The sequence below is a fragment of the Equus caballus genome, chromosome 27, assembly GCF_041296265.1.
Source record: "Equus caballus isolate H_3958 breed thoroughbred chromosome 27, TB-T2T, whole genome shotgun sequence".
NCBI lineage: Eukaryota > Metazoa > Chordata > Mammalia > Perissodactyla > Equidae > Equus > Equus caballus.
In genome coordinates this window covers 50,142,500-50,167,545 of record NC_091710.1, presented here as the reverse complement: position 1 = coordinate 50,167,545, position 25,046 = coordinate 50,142,500, and the positions used below count along the sequence as shown (strand labels likewise).

General features: G+C 38.0%; 1 protein-coding gene across 10 annotated transcripts in view; it reads left to right on the top strand.

Moving 5' to 3' along the window:
- Nucleotides 1-1,932: 1,932 nt before the first annotated feature.
- The window catches only part of WDR17 (WD repeat domain 17), a 101,062-nt gene continuing 77,948 nt past the window's right edge, over nt 1,933-25,046 (top strand). For 7 of the 10 annotated variants that reach the window (XR_011433407.1, XR_011433406.1, XM_070253533.1 and 4 more), the window contains exon 1: nt 1,943-2,080. The gene's annotated coding sequence lies outside the window, so the exon portion shown is untranslated. Of the gene's footprint in view, nt 2,081-25,046 lie in introns of all 10 variants that reach the window. The other 3 variants (XR_011433408.1, XM_070253531.1, XM_070253536.1) reach the window with 2 other exon arrangements.

The window sequence follows — 25,046 nt, the reverse complement described above, 5'->3', positions numbered from 1 at the left end:
AGGTTTCAACACCGTCATCTTTAAACTATGAATGCATAGCCAGATCATTTCTAATGTTTTATTTGGTTTTATGATTCTTAACTGGAGAGTTGGAGCCATTATGAACAAATTAGACAAGAAAGACTTTAATTCAACCGATGGACCAAGCTAGACATTTTGTCTTTATCAACTTTTTCTCTTCATGTATATTATTGATGATTTAGCACTGTACCTAGCAAATAACAGTCATAAATGAAAATGTGAGTCTATTTTCCCAGAAATGTTTTTTGTGATCTTCCTTTCATCATTCATGTTATTGTCTTAATTTAGTCTATCAGCATCTTCTCCAAGAACTATAGCATTTTTCTCCCAGTCGATCAAGCCTTTTATTTCTCTGCGCCCTTGTGTACCTCCAACATTTCCAAAGTAACTTTCCTCAAGGAAAAGCCCTGTTTTAGAGGTTAAAGTCTAACCTAATAGAGAATCCAGCATCCTCCTTAATGAGGTTTTCTTATTTTGCAGTTTAGTCTTTTGCCAATTTCCTTCTCCCCTCATATCTTTAGATGCTCACCCTCAGCTCTTCCAGAGAAGGCAAATAAGTAAAAAATAGTGACATCAATCACGCATTTTCCCCATTTGGCACTTCTGGCTTGGCTGTCTCTGCTGCATGGTGTGCTCCTTTCCCTTTTCCATCACGCGAAATCTACTTATTTTTTAGTTGTTCAAATACTTCTCTTAGTGAAAGTTTCTCTGAATACAGGGGAGGAAAAATTTCTCTCTCCCTCATCTGAAGTCATCTCATAGGACGTTTTGTAACCCAATTTTAGGACTGAACACTTTGCATTACATTTGGTTCTTGCCCTGGTAAATTATGTGCTAATTTATTTCTTCATTCATCCATGTATCAAACATTTATTCAAGGTCTGCTATTCATCAGGCACTTTGTTAGAATGTAGGGAACAGAGTTGTAAGAACTGATTCTAGCTTTTAACAACTTTATTGTCTACGTGGAGAGGCAAGTTTTAAGCAAATTTTAATTTGCAAAATAGACTGTATAGAAAAATAAGTGCTGTGGTAGGGAAGAGACTGCAGAGAATACTCTGGAAGAAAAGAGGAGAAAAGTCTATGGCACAGGAGGGTGGGAATTATGTCCCGGGAATTTCCCTGGTTGGGGTAGACCATTAATTTATTAACTATTTAGAGTCTGACATATAATTAAAGCTCAATAAATGTTATTAAATACACTTCATTCCAAGTAGATGAAGACATTTTCTCCAGTGTGTTTGATAAAGGCCATGGGTAGTGAAGATATTTCAGAGATATGAAGAAGAAAATATGAATGACAGTACCAAACATTTCCATTCACCAGATTCCAGAAGGAAAATGTCAGTTTTGCATACTTCGAAGGTAGGTATGTCAACTACATACAACTCCACTAATAGAGACAAATAATCGCATCCATAGTGGTCTCCCACAGAGGTACTTGAGCCCGATCAGACAATAACGAAGTGCGGGAGAGAGAGCATTCTGCACTCACATTCCAGGCGATGGTTCGAGACTAGAGCAGCCTCGCCTCTGAAGGAGGCTCAACTCCCTCCTCCGGGCTCCTAAAGAAGGAGATGGGGTGATTTATTTATTGTATATTTCACCCGACCTGTGGAACGTGTTCGGAAGTGAGAACACTGGTGATTCACTGGTTTTCTCCACTTTTGGCATCACTGTAAACTCTCTGCTGAAGCCTCGCCCAATGCCAGGGAACCACGTTTGCCGCGCAGACTCCCCGTTGCCAGGTAACCACCTCTCTCGCATACGGTCCCCAGGAGTCGCGGGCCGCTTCCGCCTCTCCCCAGATGCTCCAATCAGCGGCCAGTGTGGCTGTCACGTGACCTTAGGGCGGGACCAGGAAAGCGGGGCCGCGGTCCTGGGGGCGGAGCCTGCCTCCCCGCCCCTCCGAGCCCGCTGCCCGGCCGCCCAGCCCCGGGAGCCCGCGGCGCCCACGAGGGGAGGGCGGGGCGGCCGGGCAGCGCCGGCTGAGCTCGTGCCCGCGTCGCCCGCTTCAGCACCGTCCGCTGTCCGCCGCTGCCGTCGCCTCCTCCTGCAGGTAAGGAGCCGGCGGGGCCGCGGGGTCAGAGACCCGGGCAGGCGCAGGCTGGAAGAGACTGATCTTAGAGCTGGCGTGGCGTCCTGTGAACGGGCCTCTGAAGGCCCCTGCGACGGTCGCAGATTGGTTTTCTGCGTCCTGCAGGGCTGTGCAACACGATGATGCTAATGGGTGAATCCCCTGGCTCACAGACTCACACGCCTGATTATTACAAGGCACAGAAAGCAGCCAACATGCATATAGCTGAACTACCACTGGAGTGTAAACTATGACCATTACGAGAGACGTTGTTTTATTTTTGTTTTTTGAGGTTATGTATGTGTAGAGTCTAGACTGTTATTCCCGTCACTGTGCCCGCCAGGCACTTTTGTATAGATGACCTATCCCTTTGAAGATGGTCTTAGTATTTAGCTTGTACCAAGAAAGCTTGGAGTAAAAAGGAAATGTGTTCCAGGAAAAAGACGATAGTGAATGTGAGAGGCATAGTATGTGCTAAGTAAATCATAAAAATACAGTCTTTCCTATTTCCTCCCCAAACAGAAAGCCAGACTTTTTTGCATGCAGATATTAAAAGGAGCAAAAATTTAAGCTGACTTTTTAATTATATTTATTAAAAGCAATGGATTTGAATGAAATTTAGTGATAACTTTGATCACATATCAAAAATGTCACACTTGTTTTTGTAACTTCCATATATATATATATATATATATATATATATATATATATGCTTATTTATTTATGGGAGTCAAACAAGGGTTTAAAGAGAGATATTACACTTCTGAATCTTTCAGAAATACGCTTCGGAGAAACTCATTTCCCTACCAATTTTTATAACCAAAGTTGCAAGTGCTTATAGAACGTTTTAAGTAACCTTAAGTAAGAAAAAGGTTTTCCTTTAGATTTTGTTTCTCTACAGAGTAAATTCTTTGGGGAATTCCTAAAATTCTCCTCAGGTATCCAGATCTAATTTCTTGCTCACAGATCTCAAAGGACAGTCTCATCAGCAGTGAGAGAAAATCTCCATGTGATTATCATAGAACACAGCGTGGGCTTGAGTATTATCTTATTACTGCCCTGCTTGAGGGGAGCTGATGCTGGGCTTGTGATGATTAAAACTATGGAAAAAGCACCCACTTACAACCTTTTGAGATTCTGCCTCACTGGCCTAAGTGTGCAAGAAAATGGGCATAGTTATGTCTTACCTGTGTGAAGGCAGAGATTTGAGGCAAGTGGTCTGACCATCTTTCCTGTTCTATGATCTAAAACTAAATAGACTAATTAAGTGACTATAAAATATTATCAGTTAATTCAACACAATTTTGGGAAACATGCTTTAGTGGATTCTTCAGAGATTCATGTTACAAATGCAAGTTTTAGGTCATTGCACTAAGAGTTCCTGGCAAGTTTTCTAAATTGGAATAAACCAATGGCTTATTTCAAAGAGCATACATAGAAAGAAAAGTCATATATTTCTTAAGTGAGCTCCACAAACTTATTCTATGTTAAAATAGCTAGTTGAATTTTGTTATTTATATTGATCTGATTTTCTCCTGGGTCAATATTAATAGGAATACTTAAAGAACTCTGGGTATCTCTGAAAAAAACATTAAATATATTTACTTGAAAGTTTTAAAATTCTTCATTCTTTTTTTTTAATAATTAAATATGGGTGTACTAAAAATTTTGGTTATCCTTTAGTCATGTGATAGTTCCATATATTAGAAAGCCCCAATTAGTTTAGTTTAGAAAAAAATGTTTTTAAATTCCTCTGCTCCCAGTAGAGGCCCTGCTGGGGCTGGGGTGTTTTTGTTATTGTTTTCTGTAGACTCCACGTTGTAGTCCTTAGCCTGAAAATTAATGAGCCAGGGACAGTTTTTAAATTACTCAAAGAACAGTAGGAACAGTTTTATTTCTGTTTGTTTGTTTTGCCCCGATAGATACTAGAAGTCCAATGTCAATATTTAGGTTGTCACTATCAATAAAATATGTGCAAATTTTCCAGACTATGTAATTTTATCTTGCCTAAACTCTGAAATGAAGTCTAAAATGAAATTCAAACAATTTTGAAGGATTCGCATTTCCTTCCTATATTCCAGAATTGATTTGAAATCTGATATATGCAAGAAAGGCAACAGTTTATCAAATTACCGAATAACCAGTTTACCCAGCCATTCATGGTGATGATGCATATGCAAGCATTACTACTATTTTCTCCTACTTTCTGCAACTGCCAAATTATCTCGTTTTATATTTTGTGTATCTATTCCATTTAGCAGATTGAAATATTAAGATGAAGGCTGGTAGCTTCCAGTGCATCTTCAGGAACAGAGATTTCATTGGGAGTATTTTAATCCATAGAAATCGTATTAGGAGACTGGGAGGGATTTCCTGTTAACTCTGACTCCTTCATTTTTTTATCAGAACATATATGATAAACATATATGTTTATCAGAAACATATATTAAACTAAGAGGTGGTTGGCACTTTTCAGCATCTCAGACCATGCTTTGTTCTATGATAATCACATGGAGATTATTCTCTCACTGTTAAGGAGACTATTCCTTGGAGATTTGTGAGCAAGAAATTAGATATGGATGCCTGAAGAAAATTTTAGAAATTCCCCAAAGAATTTACTCTGTAGAGACACAAGACCCGAAGGAAAATCTTCTTCTCACTTGGGGTTACTTAAAATGTTCAAGACGGACTTGTAGCCTTGGTTATAAAAATTGTTAGGGAAATGTTATAAAATGATCAGTTTTGACCTGTGCCTTTGTACATTGAAAGAGAAAAAAATCTATCATCATTGATTAGAAAGAGTTCAGAAGTTCTCATGGTAAAACTTGGGCTGTCACACTAGGAGACAGTTTCAGATTGTTTTCACTTGATTTCATGACTAGACAAATACAACTGAAGAAAAATTCAAACATTTGAAATTGGCTAGACTTTGTAAAAAAAGGCATCCTGAAATTAAAGCCACAGGTTGCACTTGTCATCCAGATGTCACATTATCAACTACTTGAGTGAGATAATTTTTTTAAAATAATAATAAAAGTCTTACTTTTTATTTCTTTAAATGTACTTACAAGGTGTGATTTACTAGCCTAATTATCTCCTTAAACTCTGGAATTCTGCCTTCTAACTTAGGAAATCTGTATATATCATACAAACAGTCATATAAACCTTCTACAGTAAGACCATACGGGAGATCATTCATCAGGGTTATTTGCTATTATAGGGATAATTGATAATTGTCATGTTCAGGAAAACTCTATCTAAAAATGTAAGAAATCATTTTCCATGCTTCAATGAGGATGTTAATGACATTCAGTGCTTGGTTTATAGATTCAAATGCTCAGACATAAAGAACTCACAGAGAGGTGGCTGCTTAATTTTCCTTATGCTTAGATTCATTGTTTTCTTCCAAATTGTTGACACGTTAAGTTGTGAGCATGTACCAGTATCCCAGGAAGGCTCACTTGCAATTATGTGTAATAAGTTCAATTTTAAATCTCACATACAAAGAACTCAGTTTCAAATTGGAAAGCCAAAAATAGTTCTCCTTACACAGAGCACTCATGTTTGATGTACTCTAGGAAAACCTTCACTTTCCAGTATAAGACAGCTCCACATGGAGTCTTGAAAATTGAATAGTTGGTTAATAAGAAATTGATAATATTTCATTGTTTCATTCTTTAAGATAAAACATTATGAATGATTCTTAATGAAACGAGTTATGCGACATTTTATTTTTAAGGTAAATGTGGTAACAGTTTTTAAGGAGTCATTTCAGAATTTAAGCTAGAAGGGTCCTTCGAGACTAGTTAATCTGACAGCATTATTTTGTAGATGAGGTCACTAAACACATAAAGATTATGTTGCTCAAAGTTGGTTAGTGGGAAAGCTAGTCTGGAACCTTGGGCTCTGACACTCAACATTCTGCTGCTCCCTGTGAGGCGCAACTATGTCGCCAACATCATTTTCTCTTTCATTATATTTTTTCAAGTGACTGATTCAAAAGTTTAAGTAGTTAAGATTTAGATCACTTTTCTATTGTTAAAATAATTATTGTACATAATGAACAAAGTGCACGTGTTTGGTTTCATCACGTAGAAAGTTTACTTAAAATATTAATTAAAAAGTGTTTTCTCATAATTTTTCCAATTTTTAATTTTCTCATTAATACAATTAAAATTTTGCTCCAAAGCCTTTTGTGATTTTCGCAGGATCCGATTATCTTAGACATTCATTATCCTAATGCACCCAAGTGGTACCTAAGTGTCCATAGCCATCTCATCTACAGTGGAGTGTTGAGAATACTAGAAATAAGTTTTTGTAAGTTACATCTGAAGCCTAGATTATGGTTATCATTAGGTAACATTTTGAAGTTGCATATGTTTATTTCCAGACTTTCTTTGGTACCAGATGCCATCTAGAGCAGAGTTACTCAACGTGTACCTTAGACCAGCAGCAGTAGCATCTCCTGGGAGCTTGTTAGAAATGCAAATTCTCAGGCCATGCCCTTAACAAATCAGAATCTGTGTTTTAATAAGCCTCAAGTGGTCCTTATGCAGGGTACAGTTTGAGAAGTACTGATATAAGGTACATTATGCCATTGGACATGGTCACCTTTTGAGCTGGTCATATTCATGTACAATTTCACTTTTGAAATTTTTCTTGGAACTACCATGAACTGCTAAATGAAGGAACTTATTTCTGAAAATATAATAGTGGATATGTTTCATAAACATCAACATTTCAGTGGCAGCTTTTTGGACATAATATCTCACTTTCATTATTAATTACATTCGTTCATCTTTAAGGGAAATTTTATGTTGGTTAAGGACATAATTTTTGACAGGTGGGCTATCAAATAGGTTAGGCCCCTGTCTGATCCATCCATCACCTGCCTTAGCTGATATAACTCTTATCAAACTTTAGGAATTATTTCAGGTCTTCTATCAATATGTGGATGCATATATTAAAGAAATTTTCTGATTTAGTTACTTTATGTGGGCTATTTCTTTTTCATTGTAAAACTTTCAAACTTTAAATCCATTTGATTTCCTTTGCTGGTTTTTCTCAGTTGACTTGCCAAAATAGTTTTTATCACTCTTTGCCCAGAACATGAAAATGCCAGTCTAAGTGACTGTTTCTGCCAAATGGGAATCCTGATTTTCACAGACAGATAAAGGCCCACCCTACTTTAAAAACTCATATACAAAATCCAGCTCATAAAACAGATTAATTAGAAGGGGAGTAGGGGTCCTCAGGTTTACGGAGTGACTCATGGCATAGCTTCTCAGGTCTTCCTTCACAAGGAATGACCCTATTTATAAAAATAAGGCTACACGTTTTTTCCATACCCTATTGTAGAAATAAGGCTGTATCTTTTTATGTCAAATATTTACATATTTACTTTCAAACTGTGTCTCTCAGTGAATATTTACTTCTAACTTGATAGCGTATGGGTGACATTTGTGATTTCACACCTCTTCTAGTTTTCTTTGACCCACTCCCTCAGAATGGTCACACTGAAGGTATATGAATGACCCTGCTGTTCAAGAAAAGTGGATTACTTCTTCGATCACGTTAAAAATCATTTCCACGGTGCAGCTCAAGAGATTCTGGAATCCCACAAGCAACAGGAGAAATCCAATTCCATAATTCAAATTCATATAGATTTCATATCGGTTGTTAAAATGTAGGAAAGTATAAAAATCAATATGTAGATGGATGGTAGAATATGTGTGCAGATGGACAATGGAAAAACTGCACGTCTTCAAATCAGTGTCTTGGTCTTACATATAACTCCTGTGTTTTGCTGATCAAATTAAAATTCATGCTGGTATAAATGATCATTTTGTGAGTCCAAATGGGAACTAACATAACGACCTTATTCTTTTCTATTTGCTACCTAATCCAGGATTTTAATGTAGGTTAATGCTGTTCTTGTTGTGACCTATTTTATCATCTAAGCTTTTAAGAACATTGTGATTTGACATATGTTGGGAATGCTTAGCTAAAACGCCCTGCCAAGCGCCAGAAAGGTAAATTTAGGAATGATGGACATTTAAGAGATTAATCTCCGTCAGTAGAAGATACCAGAGGCAGTTTTTCTGCTAAATTATCTTTACTATTGCTGAACTAACTAAGTAGTTCTTCAGCTTTACTGTGCGTGTACATCATCTGGGAGTGATGGTCAAAAGCAGGTTGCCAGACTCTACCCCAAGATTCTGATCCACTCGCTTTTGGGGTGATTCAGGAATCTGCATTTTCAGCAAGTTTCTCAGTTAATTCTGATGCTAGAGACTTGGGAACCACACTTTGAGATGCGCCGAGTTAGAGATCTTTAAAAGTGTAGTCATCCTCAAAAATCTCTGGCTCTCCATATCCCAGTGAGGAGAGTGGTCATTTAGAATTATGGATCGGAGACAGAGGGAGAAGATCTCAAGGTAGTAGGCTAACAGCTGATTTAAAAATAAAAATCCTTCCGATTTTTTGCCATTTCCAAATGTTTTCTAATAAGCACATATTGATTATATAATTAAAAAATATTTTTTTGCAGAGCTCTGAGCATTTAGTGTATTCAAATTTTAAACACTGATTTTCAGCAAGATGTTTTTAGGATTTTTTAATTTGTTTTTTATTAACGCAGGCAACAGATTTTTATTGAAATATTTACAAAATTCCAAAGAATGAAAAGCTGAGTTCAACAAAATTACCTTGAATCTCTGGATCCTGATACGTCTCTGTCCTCTGAATACACGTAGTTTTACAATTCTCATAATTCTTACAGTTCCTCAGACCTGCCAGGAATGCTTCTATCTCAGGTTTTTTTTTGCTTCTTCCTCTGCTTCGCCTGCTTTCCCACCAGAAAGCTTTATATTTTGCCTTCTCATCTCCTTCAAATCTTCGCTCAGTATCCCCTCAGTGAGGCCTCCCCGTACGACCTTTTAAAAAGTTGCCATGTCAACGCCGTCTCCAGCTCTCCTTATTCTCTTTCCCTGAGTTATTTTTCTTCATACTGCAAATTATCTTGGAATATATATCATTTACTTGTTTGTTTTGTTCATTTTCTGATTCCTTCCCATGAGAGTATAAAAACTATGGAAAGGCAGGATTTTTATCTGTTTTGCAGACTTCTTTATCTTCAGTGCCTTCCTGGCACATAGTTGGAGCTCAATAAATATTTCTTGACTGAATGAATGAATGGAGAAGTGAGTATGAACATTTTAGAAAATGTAAGTAAGTTAAAGGAATAATACATTTCCAACTATTAAATAGCCAACTCAGGGGCTGGCCCAGTGGCGCAGTGGTTAGGTTGGCACGTTCTGCTTCTCGGCGGCTGGGGTTTGCAGTTCGCGGTTCGGATCCCGGGTGTGGACATGGCACCGCTTGGCACGCCATGCTGTGGTAGGCGTCCCACGTATAAAGTAGAGGAAGATGGGCATGGATGTTAGCTCAGGGCCAGTCCTCCTCAGCGAAAAGAGGAGGACTGGCAGTAGTTAGCTTAGGGCTAATCTCTCTCAAAAAAATAAATAAATAAATAAATAGCCAACTCATTACCTTGTGATGTGAATTCTTTTAGTTTTTAGTGTGTGTTTGTGTGTGTATATGTATGTATATATCTATAAATTTTTAAATACAGAAACATAACTGTTTATAGATACCTTTTACGTTAACTCCACAGACTTTTTCAAATCATTGATATAATCACTCCGCATATTAAGTAAGATGTTTTATATACATTTATATGTTTTTATCCAATTTTTTCTTTTAACCTTGTGTATGGTATATTTTAACAGAAAAATTTATTTCATGATGATTATTTTTGAATTATAAAATTACTTTGAGTCAATTTCTCCCCAAATATCAGGAAACAAATTATGCTATTGGTTACCTTTGTAAAATAAGAAGTTTAGTCTACCTTTGTTTTCTTCTCTTCTTTTCCTAAATCTCAGTATCTGGGATAACAAGCTGAGGCTTTTAGATTTTTATAACTTTTCTATTATTTGTCTCTTCTTTAAATAATTAGTCTTGAAATTTGCATTTTATAACCATATAACTTAGATATTCAGTCTTATTTGCTTAATATATTTTTTAAATTACATGAAGTTCCATATTTGAGTTGTTTGTTTTGATTCGTTTTTCAAAAGCCTGTGATTTTAGTTTAAGTAATTTTTAAAGGAAGATCGCATTGGTAAATTCCCTTCTAAATCCTTGCATTTACAACAAGTCTTTCTTTGGCTCGTTTCCCCTTTACACACAAGTGATATTTTGGCTGTTTGTTGAATAGTGAGATCACAATAGTCAGTTTAATATAGCTCTTGGACCACCGATTTCTGGAATTTAGCTCAGTCGTGAGATGTCATGCCAATCGGACTTTTCCTCACTTATATATAACATTAAAAAAAAGGACTCTACTTAGATGCTCATAGGATTATAAAAAATAAATTAACCCCTAAATTTGCCGTGGTATATCTAGGTATGGATCTTTTCTTAAAATATATTTTGCTTGAAATAAGAAGGGTACTTTCAAAGTCACCTAATCTGAGTGTTTTCTCAATCCTAGAAATGTGTTTTTGGCTACATCTTGGATTGAGGCATTTATTTCTGTTATTCTACTTGTGTTTTGGTTTTCTCTAAAAATGTTTATAATATGTAGTTTGGGTTTTCATCCCCTGTACGCCATATATTTCCATTTCTTTCTTTTTTAAAAAAAAAATCTCTTTCTTTTCCCACAATGTTTTTGAGTTTTTTACTTGTCCTCTGGATCACTGAAGTGATTTTTTTTTTTGCAGTTTCAATTCTGCCCTTTCTTCCTCTTTGATCTGGGTCTTTACTCTGCTGTTGCCTTTTATCTTCTCCATGATCATCATCTTAACCATCTGGTCCTGCAGCGTTTCGTCATAGTTGGTAGCATCCTCATTCTTATTCTTGAATGAGAGGATGCTTGTACAGGCTGCTGATAACCAAAAGACGGAATGTGCAGATTGCTGCGGGCCCCAGACTCTGTCTTCTTGGATACTGGATCAATTTTATTGCTATGCAAGATTTCCATCAATGTTGACATAAGAAGGAGATTTAATATCGATCAATAGTGATAAAATTGTTTGATCAATATCAAATCTCCTTCTTATGTCAACATTGATGGAAATCTTATGTCAACCTCCTAACCTGATTGCCATTGTCTAGCAGGCTTTTTATTTATCTAGTATAGTTCTGTTGCCTGAGGTGGAATTTTCTCCTCCCCACTTTGACTAAACAGATGGAGAAAATGCATGAAAAAATACAAACTCCTTTTTGCTTTTTGCCTCTACTTGTAATAGATTGCTAAAGAGTTACATTTCCTAGAGTACAGTATTATTATCTTATCTCCCATTTTTCTCTCAATTCTTTTTCTAAGGTCTGTAGTCCCTGACTCGATATAGGTAGAGGCCGTGGGCTGAGGGAAGAAGGATGGAGAAGAAGTGCATGAAGGGAAGGGGAAAGAGACAGCACTCTGGCTCCCATGGCATAGCGGAGTTTTTCTGGTTGACATAGATCTTGTTTTTCTAAACTGGGGACAGCTAGTGAGGCAGTGACAATGTAAACTTATACGTACTTCTTGGGAGAAAGGCTTTTTAGATGCCTAGCTGTATTGTGGGCAACCCACCTATGATGCTCTTAGTGCCTTTCACATAGTACCTGTGACAACAGTTAAAGTACCTTTGAATATAGTGGGAATTCCTCACAGGACTGATATGGAGACCTTGTTTTGAGTGCTTCTGGGAGGTTTTTGGTATGTGTTTTTCCTGTGATTTTTTTCCTTTTTTTTAGTGAGGAAGATTGACCCTGAGCTAACATCTGTTGTCAGTCTTCCTCTAATTCTTTGTATATTGGACTCTGCCACAGCCTGGTTTGATGAGCAGTGTGTAGGTCCACACCTGGGATCTGAACCTGCAAACCCTGGGCTGCCAAAGCAGAGGATGAGAACTTAACCACTACACCACTGTGCCTACCCCCTCGTGATCTTTTAAGAGCCAATTAGAATTCCTTCACTTGCAGTAACAGAAAATACAACTTATATTACCAGTTCATATAGCTAAAAAAACTTAAGATAGAGTTGCACTCATAGCTAACTTCAGTGCTCCATCAGCATCATCGCGACTCAGCCCCTCTCTACTGTGCTGCCATTTTTCAAGCTCTAGGTAGTAGCCCCCAGCAATTCTGGATATCATCTCATGGTAGCGGGATGGTTATATTAGCTCTGATTTCAGACTGTCTATGGCTCCGGTTGACAGAAGACAGAGCCTCTTTTTCCAGAAGTTCTCATAAATGTCCTAAATTTCATGATTAGACACATTTAAGCTATGTTCCCATCATTAAGCCATCGAAATGGCTGGGGAAATGATAGCATCAGTCTGAATCACCTGCTCTAGTTCAGGGACTGGTTTCCCACCTACACCTGGACTGAGGCAGAGGAGGAAGATCACCAAGTACAAACATAGAGCTGTTTCTGACAGCGGGGAGTGGAGATGAGGAGGAGGCCGACAGCCAGTGTTCACTCCTGTGTCTAGTAGAAAGTTGTAAGAGACTGTCAGGAGCGGCTAGAAATGGAACCCAGAGCACCTCTCATGCCTGTACAGCACAGGTGACTGCGGGCAGATTAACCTACGAACAGGGTAGGGCTTTGAACCCTGAAACCTAGCGGAACAAAACTCCTCAACTGGAATCTGAAAATTTAATGTTTTAATTAAAATTGTATTTAACTATTTGTCTCTCTAGTTCTGCTTATATTTTAATCTCTGTCATGGGCTTTTAATATGTAAGTAATGAAATGTAAATGAATTAAGAAATGCATTGGTATTGGAAAAATAAAACCCAATAATTAATTGTTGGTAATGTAAATATTCTCTGTGTCTTAACCCTTTTAAAAGTTTGTAAGTATAGTCTTTACTAAAACGTCGATATGCGCACACACACTTCAACTAAATAACTTATATTTTGATTATCTCTATCATCAGAAGGTCCATATTGAGTCCAATTAAGGAAACATCAGTTATTCATTATACCCAGTCATCAGTAGTTAGTTATCATAGACAGATTAGTGGTCATTTACTGAATTAGAAAAAACAAGTAGGAATATATTTTGTGAGGGACATCAGAAGTTTTGTTGGAATAAGTTAAATTTGAGATTCTATTTAATAAACAAACAGGGATGTTAAAACAGGAACTATGTGCCTAGAACTTATTTATCTTATAACTGGAAGTTTGTGATTTCGACCACCTTCACCCATTTCCCCCACCCTCACCCCACTTCTGGCAGCCCCAATCTGATCTCCATTTTTATGAGTTTGGTTTTTCTTTGGATTCCACATATAATTGAGATCATACAGTGTCTTTGTCTGTCTGACTGATTTCACTTAGCATAATCCCCTCAAGTGTATTTGAAAGTTGCTAAGAGATTAGATCGTAAGAGTTGTCATCATGAGGAGAAAAAGTTGGAGCCATGCGGAGCAATGTTAAAGCTTATTGTGGTGATCAGTTTGCAATATGTACATGTAGCAAATCATTCTGTTGTATATGTTAAATTTAGACAATGTTAGATGTCAATTATATCTCAATGAGACTGGAATAAAAACAGGAAATTAGATATATGAGATCTCCTTGGAAATATAGATTTGGGAATAATCAGCATTTGTACGGTATTTAAAGTCATAAGACAGAATGAGACCACCAAGAGGACAATTGAGAAGAGATCCGAAGACTGATCTCTGGAGCATTCTAAAGTTTACAGTTCAGGGAGATTATGAGGAATCAAAACAAAAAAAACAAAAACAAAACAGGGAGTAGACACTGAAGAAGGGGGAGAGCCCAAGGAGAGCGCTTTCCCGAAGGCAAGTGAGAAAGTGCGTCAAGAGGATGGAGCCAACTCTGATCCACAGGGGCTGCGGCTGCTGCCAGGACATCAAGTGAAGTAAGGACCGATAATTGACCATCGGAGCTTTTATAGATTTGCTAATAACAACCTGCTTCTTCAACCCCAAATACAGGGTGAATATTTCAGTCTTAATCTTACCGTGTCAGTCTGAAATATTTGACCTGTGTGAAAACGTTCTCCTTTGACATGAAGCATATTCCTTCCCCAATATTTTTCTTTCTTGCATCTCTTCTATCGGTCATCTTCCCAGCCCCTTTCTCCTCGCCTCTGCTCTCCTTGTCTTTTAAACATTGGTGTTGCCCCAAATTATATCTGAAATATTTATCTCTGGCTGGTGTTCGTCTTTTGGTTCCTGACTACTGTTTCTCAATGACTTCGAGGCATCTCCACCTGGATATCCTCCTCACACTCTATGGTCAATGTGTCATAGCAGAGCTTTCCCCTGGACCTGTCCGGCTGCAGGGGCCCTCTTGTGGTGAATGGTGTCGTGTCACACAGTCAGGCAACTGAGAAACCCAGAAGTCTTGCTGGAGTCCTCCCTCTCCCTTGCTTCCTACTAGGTTATTAGTTCAAGCTGCCATCATTTCTCATCTCCTTCTTTATGTCTTGCCTTCTGTCCCCCACAAGCCTTCTCCTAAGAGTGCCAGGATATTTGTAAATCAGAATATCTGATATTATTATTACCATGCTTAAATTGTTTCAAAGACTCCCCATCACGTATGAAATTAAATCGACAATGCTCATCATGATCTACCTGATTTTCCATCATTTTATCTGTGTCTGTTTGCCCAGCAGAGAAGTCACTATTTGTCACCATTTCTTCTTATCTACCGTTATACTTTAACATAGAAAAATAACTTTTGCCTTAAAGTTCAAACCCCACCTTTTTTTTTTTTTTTTTTTTTTACAGCCTTCTTAACTCCCTAGAGCAGATCTGGGCGCATTTATCTTTCTTCTCTGCTAAGCCCTTGTTCATTATTATAGCAGCTATTGCAAATTGTTTCATAAATGCATTTGTGTCTTCAAAAAGGAAGTCAAATGCAAATAACAGAAAACCACAAACTAAGACAGACACCGTTTTTAAAAATATAACAAATGACTGAAGATAGTGCATCAGTAATGTTAGAATTGCAACTTTTCGGCAGTTTTCTTGGCCTTTACTTCATGGATACAATGTAGTTGCTAGAGCAACAGCATCACATCAATGTCCAAGTCAGAAGAAGCAGGGGGAGAATGACAACAGAGATTTCTACTTGCATCTCATCAGTTGAAACTGAGTCAGATGCCCACACTTAGTCCAATAGTCCAAGGAGGATGAAATTACTACGACTGGTTTAGACCAGTCATTCATCTCCTAGGAATAGGAAAAAAATCCTGTCTTCCCCGAGATCAGTGTACTTCCGCCTGTACCAGAATACTTTGGGGTTGTGCTGGCAGGCAAGGAGATAGGTGGGAATGTTGTTGGTTAGACAACAGATAGGTCTGCGCTATGTCTAGCTCTCCCATTCTGGTAGGCCTTTTTTTTTGGTGAGGAAGATTGGCCCTGAGCTAATATCTGTTGCTAATCTTCCTCTTTTTTGCTTGAGGAAGACTATCCCTGAGCTAATATCTGTGCTAATCTTCCTCTATTTTATATGGGATGCTGCCACAGCATGACTTGATGAGTGGTGCGAAGGTCTGTGCCCGGGATCCAAACCCCTGAACTCTGCGCTGCTGAAGCGGAGGGCATGAGCTTAACCACTATGCCACTGGGCCAGCCCCCCCAGTGCTGTTAGCTTTTTGAAGCAGGTTTTTATTTGGTTTGTTTCTCATTCATCTTTGTATCTTTAGTAACTAGCATTCGTATCTAGACATGATATATACTCACTAAATATTTGTTGAAGAGTGAAATAAAATGATACAGCAGATATAATGGATAGATATATTTTTTCACTAAATAATATGTGATATTGATGAGGTAGATGCATAGCCAAATAATCTATTTGGTAAAGCAAAATACTTAGCACCAACTCTGCTTATTGTATTATTGTAGACGGTAATGACTGAATTCTAGTAATCATGTATGCCCCTGGTGATGAAAGCAGGATAGCTAATTATATTTAAGGGCAAGGAATTAAGAAGGTTTTAACTAATTGACATCATTGACTACTTGACTAATTCTGCTTTCTAAAATATGACTTCAAATTACACAATCTAAGAGGCTACCTGAGGTTTGGCTGCAAATAACAGAGAAATGCAAAATAGTGGCTCAAAGAAAAGAGAAGCTTATTTCTCTCTCACATTAAAAAGGCTGTGAGTAGGAAGTCCAAGAAGTTTTCGGGATCTAGGCTTCTTCCAGCTCACCATTCTGCCATTCCTGGGGTGTGCCCTCATCCTTATGATCCAGGATACCTATGAGGGCCTCAGACATTATCTCCTAGTTCCAGGTGAGCGTTAAGGGGTGAGCTGAAAAATAGTACACCCTTACTCTTGATGTAAATAATAAATCCTAGTGCTTTTTATTGTCAAAAATTTATTCAAATAGAGTGTTCAGTAATACACTTTCTTCTATTTCTAAAATTATTTTCTCTAATGGTGGATTTGTCTGCATTTTACAAAATGTTTTTCAGAGGACATTTCAAATTCATTTACTCCAGGTCTTATGAAATAGCAAAGGCAAAAATGACTTTTATACGCAGAAGTATACCGTTATCTAAAAATACAGATATTTGAATAGTTCATTATTCTCTTTCTGCTGTGTCCACTTCATAAAAAAATTCACTTGCATTAGAAAGTAAAATGTTTTTCTTTGAATTTTGAAAGGGACTGCATTTTTATATCTTAGAAATACAGTATATTTAAGAAACTAATCAAAATAGATGTTCTTAGGAAATCAAATTATTAAATAGCCGTTAACTTGGAGCTCGATTATATAGCCTAAAAAACTAAAAATAATCTTTTTATGATGCAACATAACATGTGCTGGACATTTTAGACTTATTAAATTACCTTAGTGCAGTCATTTTTTATTTTTAGCCTAGGTCAATTTGGAGATTCTAGTTAGGAATTTTGATTAAATTTTCAGGAGATGAGGATTCAGTCATGCATTAAAAAGAAGTTACTGGCTCTGATGACCATGATGCATAACAAAGAGACCTACCATCCAGAGGCAATTCTTCTCTTAGATTTTTTTTAAACATAAACAGAATGTTATCAGCACTCACTACCACCTCCAAGGATAACCACTATCGTGACTTCTGGCAGGATAGATTAATGTTGTCTGTTTTTGTGCTTTCTATAGATGGAATAATGTGATAATGCTTTGTCTTTCTGTCTGGCTTCTTTCAATCTACATCATTGTGAGATTTGTCTATATGGTTGCATGTGGTTGTTATCCATGCATTCTCATTCTTATAAACCATTCTATTATATGAATATACCACAATTATTTATCCATTCCACTGTGAATATATATTTGAGCAGATCTCACTTTGGTGCTTTTATAAATAGAGGTGCTATGAACATTATAATGCGTTTCTTTTGGTGAACATAAATGCCCATAATACCCATTGCTGTTGGCTGTACGCTTAGGAGTGAAATGCTGGGTCATAGAGTCTGTGTTTGTTCAGCTTTAGAGGATCCTGCCAACGAGTCATCCAGTTTGCTTGTTTCAATTTACATTCCCACGAGCAGTGTATGAGAGTTTCAATCACTCCTCATCCTTGCCAACCTGTGGTGTTTTGCATTTTAGCCCTTCTGTTAGAAATGTACCAGTATCTCTTTGCAGTTTTAATTTGCAGAAATATTGAACAACTTTTCATATGTTTATTGGCTATTTAGATGGCCTTTTTTTGTGTGTGATGGTGGAGTTCTTTTGTCTGAAGTCCTTTGTCTGTTTTTCTGTTGGCTTGACAGTTTTGTGTGTGTGTGTTTGTAGAAGACTAGTCCTTTGTTGAACATGTGTATTGTAAATATTTTCTCCCACTCTATGGCTTGCTTTCCACTCTTTTAATGATGTCTTGATGAACATAGGTTTGTTTATATACTTTAACATAGTCCAGTAGGTCAATGTTTTTCTTTTGTGGTTGGCATTTTTGTGTGTCTGTTTTAGTAAATCTCTTCCTACTCCAAAGACAAGACATTCTCATTAGTATTCCTTTAAAGCTTTAATACTTTACCTTACATATTTAGATTTCCAATCTCTGGTATTGGTGCTTTTTTTGTCTTGTATAAGATTGGAGTCAAGATTCTTATATATTTTTCCATAAAGTATTCAGTTGACCCACATGTAATTATTGAAGGTCTGTTCTTTCCTCAATGTACAGCGTTATCACCTTCATCGTAAATAAGTTAACGGTAAATTGGGGAGATCTATTCTAGATTATGTTCTGTCCGTTAGTCAGTTTGTGTGTCCGCGCATCCATACCACACTGTCTGAATTATCAGAGCTTTATAATAGGTATTGATAGCTAGCAGTGTAAACCTTCAGCTTTGCTCATCTTCTATTTATTCTATCAGATATTCAGGTTTGTTGCTTAAAGTCTCTCACTATGATTATGGATTTATATATTTCTCCTTTAATTCTGCCATTCTTACTTTTTGAAAGTTATGTCGTTTGGGTGCAAACAGTTTTAGGGATGTCATAATCATTCAGTTGGATTTACCCCTCTATCCTTCATTTCAATTGATCTTTGACTATATTGGGACCGTTTTTAAGATTTTTTTTCATTGTCTGTGGCTGCCAGCATCCTACTGTGATGTGCCTTGATAAGATTTTATTTTAACTTATCCTGCTTAGGATTGATCAGATTTAGGAACTTGACTTTTTAAAATCAACTTTGGAAATTTCTCACCATTTATCTTTTTGAATATTTGTTTTCCTGTATTTCCTCTCCTTTTTAGATTCCCATTACATTGCATCTGTGTTTCACTTTTCAGCATATCCTATTTATTTCTTATGCTCTGTTCTGTTTATTTCACTGTTCTCTGTCTCTGTGCATTAGTTTTGGTATATATTATTTGTTTATACTCCGCTGCACTAATACTGACGTCTGCTATATCCAATCTATCGATAAACTCATTTATTGAGATCTAAATTTCAGATATTATGTTTTTCTGTTTTAGAGTATTCATTTTATTTTTACTTTTTATATATTTTGATTCTTTGGTAAAAATGCTTCATTTTTCAACTATTTTGTTTGTAACTACACGTTAAAAATATCATGTGACCTAGGCCGCAGGGCAGCCTGCTTTGTCACTTTGTTGCTAGTGATCAGAATCGCTAATGAGGAGAGAGTGTTGTCAGCTGTGTTGATTTGTTGTTGTCCAAAGGTGAGCGTTCAAGTTGGTCTCTGGATGTAGCTTTTCAATACTTTGGGAGGCCTGCTCGGAGCATGAAGCGCTGAGATGGGAGCTGTCTGTCTACACAGACCTCTTCAGGCTTTTAGAAATGTGCTTGTGAAGATGTGCTCAGGCACGCATTCCCTGTGGAACAGTAGGAGCTAAGACGTTAGAGGATCTATTATGGATGTGGCATTGACAGGCAGCCACTGTGGATGCTCACGGCAAACGCATCCAATTCCCTGTTCGTACTCCTCTGGACCCCCAAACACGTATCCTTCATCTCTTCCATCTCTACCGCCTTCAGCTCGTTTAGGTAGACTTCAGTTTTTACTCATTTCCTATTGTGAGATTATTTATTCTTTGTGTCCACCTTCCTCATCTCCTTGTCCCTGACATTACTTCTGAAAATGCTTGTGGATTCAAGAAATATTAGTGCTATATCTCAGAGAGACACTTAAGTTAATGTATTCCGAAATGTGACGGCTGGGGGTGGTGAGTGGGGCGGGAAGCTCTAGGGGGAAGATAAAAAGACAAATGAAATCGTCCAAGTGAAGTTAGAAAATATAATCCAGTTATACAATATCTATATGTGGACAAGTTGATTTGGGGCTTTTTCCCCTTAGTTTTGTTAGTATTAGAAAGCACTGCTGTGGATTTTTAGTGTATAATTTCTTTTTATTTAGATTATATACCTGACAGCAGAAATGTGCAATGTAGTGTTTTGTAGCAGCAAAATTTGCTCATTAGCATAATTAGCATCAAAGAAACATTGTAAGCTTCCTAGAAAGCCCCCTCATGGCTCCTTCCTGTTACTACTTCCTTGTCTCCGAAGAAAACTCTCTCATAATAACTTCTAATAGCATAGATTAATTTTGCTTGTTTTTAAACTTTTTCTAAGTGGAACCATATGCATCTTTTTATGTTTGGTTTTCAATCATTACATTCTAGGGTTTCTCCGTTTGTGTATAGTTCATTTTAATTATTGTATGATATCCCAGTGTATGATCATACTACAGTTTTTATCTCCCAGATTGGGGGAGTCTGGTTCTTAGGGGAGATTTATGTGTCTCCCCCTCCCTACTTTGTACCTGTGGTGGGTGTTGAGTAGCAGAGAATTTTTTTGCACGTCCTTAAACAGCAGGACATCGTGCTTTATTTTGGTGTGGGATGGGAGCCCAAGATGTCTTCCTGCCCACCGCCCGAGGGGGCAGCTTTTGCTTCTTCCCTTCTCTCAGAAGTAGTGCATCTTTGCCTAGTTCCTGGGGTCAGGAAGGAGGGTTTTCCTTCCCTCCCTAGAGGCAGAGGAAGTTTGTTTTATTCCTTCCCCATTGCCCCTGGAGTGGGGGTGTTTGTTTCCTCTCTCCTAGTAGGGGAAGGATTTCGCTTCATATGAGAGAAGGACTCAGGGAAGTATATAGCGTTTCACATATGTCAGCTGTCAGGGGCCAGTTGCTTCCTACCTGTCTGAGCCACTAAGGGGGCCTACCTCTGATTGCCCACAGTCTTTCTCCTACGCACCCAACTGAGGCCTGTGGAGAAGATCTTCCAGGTGAGGGCAATCTGAGCTTGCCTCTGAGACCTCCAGTTATACTACACTGATGCTCCAGCTCACATTGGCCTATAGGAATTAATTGCAATTTCATCTGATTTTTCTCTTACCCACTTTTGTGGCAGTCACCTCTTTCTCCCACACCCTGTCTAAGGTAAAACCGTTAGTATGTCCCGTCTCTTTACAGGGGCTCGTTACTCTTTGGAATCCCCTTGATTGCTACTTTTGATTTGGAAAGTATTAGGGTGGGGAAGGCCACAGTAATCCAATCATTGGATGAATTTATTTGATGCTGAATCTCAGTCTTTGTAAGGGATGGTCTATTTCTATTTCATCCTTCTTGTTCTTTTTTTTTTTTTTTTTTTTTGAGGAAGATTAGCCCTGAGCTAACATCTGCTTCCAATCCTCCTCTTTTTGCTGAGGAAGGCTGGCCCTGAGCTAACATCCGTGCTCATCTTCCTCCACTTTATATGTGGGACACCTGCCACAGCATGGCTTGACAAGCGGTGTCATGTCCACACCCAGTATCCGAACCTGCGAACCCCGGGCCACAGAAGCAGAATGTGCACACTTACCCGCTGTGCCACCGGGAGGACCCCTCATCCTTCTTCTTAAGGTGTGGACCCAGATGGTTCTCACTGAAAGGACACCATTTATTAGATTACTTTTTTCCTCGGCAGCATCTGAACTCCAATTTTTTTCCCTCCAGCCCTGTGAGATGACCAGAAGCTCTCCATGGTTTCTCGGTATTTCAGCCATTACTTTTATATAAGCAAATCCTGTTTGGGAAAAGTTGCACCCCTCCCCCACCCCACACCAAAGAGCAAGTGTCTGGCTTGACTCTGGACTTCTCTTGAGGCTTCCCTTCCTAGTCTGAGGTTGTACATATTTCTGTTCAGCTTTTCTGGTTGTCCTCAGTGGGAGAATTGGAGACATATACTTGGCTGCCATTGCTGGAAGCCAAGGTCTTATAAGTAACAATCTTTTAAAAATTCAGAATCATTCTGCCTATTCAGAGCACACTGAGGAAACTGTCTATCTATGCTCGAACTCAGACTTCCTTCTGACATTTTTATGCAAGGTTTTAATCTAGTGAGGACAGACAGCTCCCCAAAACTGTAGTGATATAATGCTTTTGACACTGCCTTTCACTAATCTTGATTCCTCAAGAGGAGTATCTATTCATAGTAAGATTAGGAGACAGGTGAGCCCAGATCTGTATCAGATTGTGCACCACCTTCAGCATGAGGGACATTTACGCTCCTGAGTCTCTCTCACAGCCCCTCACCTCTCCCCTAGCCCACCCAATCATGATTCTAGACAGGACACAAACAGACATATAAAGGAGAATGATTTTGAGCAATGCCGTGTATTTTATAGTTGATTCTACGCTGTGTGATTGAACAAGCAGTGGCCTGTTCTTATTTCAAAATATCACGCGTTCACCTAGTTTGTTAGGAAGTTTTGAATAAGTATCGTTGCTGTCTCCTGAGATAGTGGGGGCAAGAGCTAACCAAGAGAGGATAAGAGCTGCAGATGGTACAACAGGTGAGAAGACGTAACTTGAAGTGGATGGATTTAGCTGGGGAAAGGATAGCCTGCAAATGCCAAAATTTCAGAGGATTAAGCCAGTATCTTGGTCTGAGCCATCAGGTAAAACTGGGTGGAAAAATCTAAATGTAGAATGAAAGCAGACTAAGCTTTAGACCATAGGTAAAACATGTCATTTTACTCTGTTTAGGATTTTAAACAGGCATGAGTAAATAAAAGCATTATCCAGTTTAGGCAGAGGAGAGCAGAAATAAACATTTCAGGATCTGGTACACATGAATTCACATAAAATCACAACCAGAGAACTAGCAGTACTCTCAATTCTAGGCCAGAGACAGCCTGCCTGTGTCTTGATTTTAATTCCATATTTATAGTAGGACGTTGATGATGGCAGACATGACCAGCTTCTCAGAAGGAGAGCAGGACCCTACTTTGTTTGCTTAAAATTGCTCTATCCACTAGGCGGCCCTAACTGTCCTAACACAAAGAAATACAAAGCATTTATAACAAGGGAGAGGGATAACAAAATGGAAGCGTCACAGGCATATGAATGGATCACAGGATATATGCCAATTTATTTTCCTCTTGTGAAAAGAAAGACTCATCTTAACTATTTTTCAATGATTAATTGTTAGAGGCTGAAAAAAAACATAATGTAACTCACATTCTTTATATAAATAAGTATTTCTTACTATATTAAATTTAAGAAAATCCTGTCTTTTAAACCTGTTCTACAAGACATAGATTATCGTAACACTATACATCTTGTTTATTTCCTACCATCATTAGATCGCAATTTCCTAGAGTAGGAAAAGTGAGAATGTTGGTTTGATTAATCTCCGTAGAGTGTCAGTGTCTTCCTGTACTCAAGAATGCTGGTTCTTGGTATTACTAGGAGTAATGTATCAATTAACTATTGCCACAAAAATACTTCATTATGAACCACTCCAAAAACCAGCAAAATATCACAGTGAGCATTTATTATGCTCACAGGTAATTATATTGGGGTTTTACTAACAGGTTTGGCTTGGCTGAGTGGCTCTGCCTCTCACTGGAGGTCTGTGATTTGTGTGGGGCAGCTCTGCTCCTTGTGTCTCTCATCCTTCTTGGACCAGTGGGGTAGCCGTGGAATGTTCTTCTCATGTTGATGGCAGAGGCCCAAGGGTGGGCTTGGAAACAAGCCCAACAGGCAGAGCTTAGAACTGGATGGAACACTCTGACTTCTGCCCTCATATCACTGGACAAAACAAGTCAGATGGCAAGTCCAAAGGCAACAGGCAGGGATATATCATCTGCTCACAAGGAGGTCATGGAGAAAATGTAGAAGCAGGGAGGGATAAAAGTCAGGACCAATAAGCAGACCACAGGCTACTTATGTGTTTGGATAAGTTTTCTGTGTGCGGTAAGTTTTCTGACATAGCTGACAAATGTTCTAAAACATTTTACTTCATTATTTATATTTATTTTCTTTCACATGATGACATTTATCCTTTGATTATTGTCATTTCCTTCCATCACTGATATTAATAGGTAGTAAGAATTTTCTCGCTATGAATTAAGTTAAATTTTTTATTTTAACAGTATATTAGTCAGTTAGACCCACGGACTATTAATACACAGATGTAAAGATGTGGAATAACTGCCACCATGAGTCTGTCCTTCCTCTCTCAGTTACCACTAAGTGATCCTGACACATGTCTGCTCTGAGGTCAGCTAAAGGTTTCAGCTGTGCACTTCAGTGGTAACCAAACAAGTGATGTGAGAGTTGAAAATTATTTGTCATTCTTACACTAAATGAACCAGATTCTATTTACTCTCAGATCATCAAAATACATGGAGGACAATCAAGACATATGTCTTTTAATGGAGAATAATAGTTCATCTGAGATTACACAGTGTGAAATATTTTGCTTTTCTTAACTCTTGCAAATAGGGTAGATAGTGCTCATGGAAAAATACCAGGAACTAAGACAGAAGAACTATTATGGGCCCTGTAAACAAGGTATTGATTTTAACTACATTGGATTTACAATGGTATAATGAATACATACTTGGTGACTGGTGTGATTATAAAATAATTTTACCAATTCGAGTTTGCATTTTATTTTACCCTTTTAAAAAGCAATTTCTTGAATGACTTGGTTAGCCAGTTCCTTACAAGGGATTGAATAGTAATCCCATTTCACTTGTTTGTGAGTATATTACTTGTTCCTTGGATTCATTTCTTTAGACCCTGTCCGGGTTTTAGTAATATGAACCTTCAGTTCAAGTGAACTGCCGTTAGTTGTCAAACTCTCCTAGCGCTGCAGGTGTTGAGTCACTCAACAAACATTTTGTATCTTCTATACAGACATGAATAAGGCATGGTCCTTTGCCTTGGGGAACTCATAATTTATATCTACACAATGAGCACAAATATAGTTTTAAAGGCACACAGATGAGGGAATTGGTGCATTTGGGAAAAGAAGAAGGATATTTAGGTTGGGTCTTGAAAGACCCTAAATATGAAAGAGCTCATTTTTCACAGCAAAAGAGGAAAGGGAAGGACAGCTCAGGCAAAAGCATTTAAAAACTTGAAGGCATAACGTCATGAGAGTATGGAACATGTTTAGGAATTG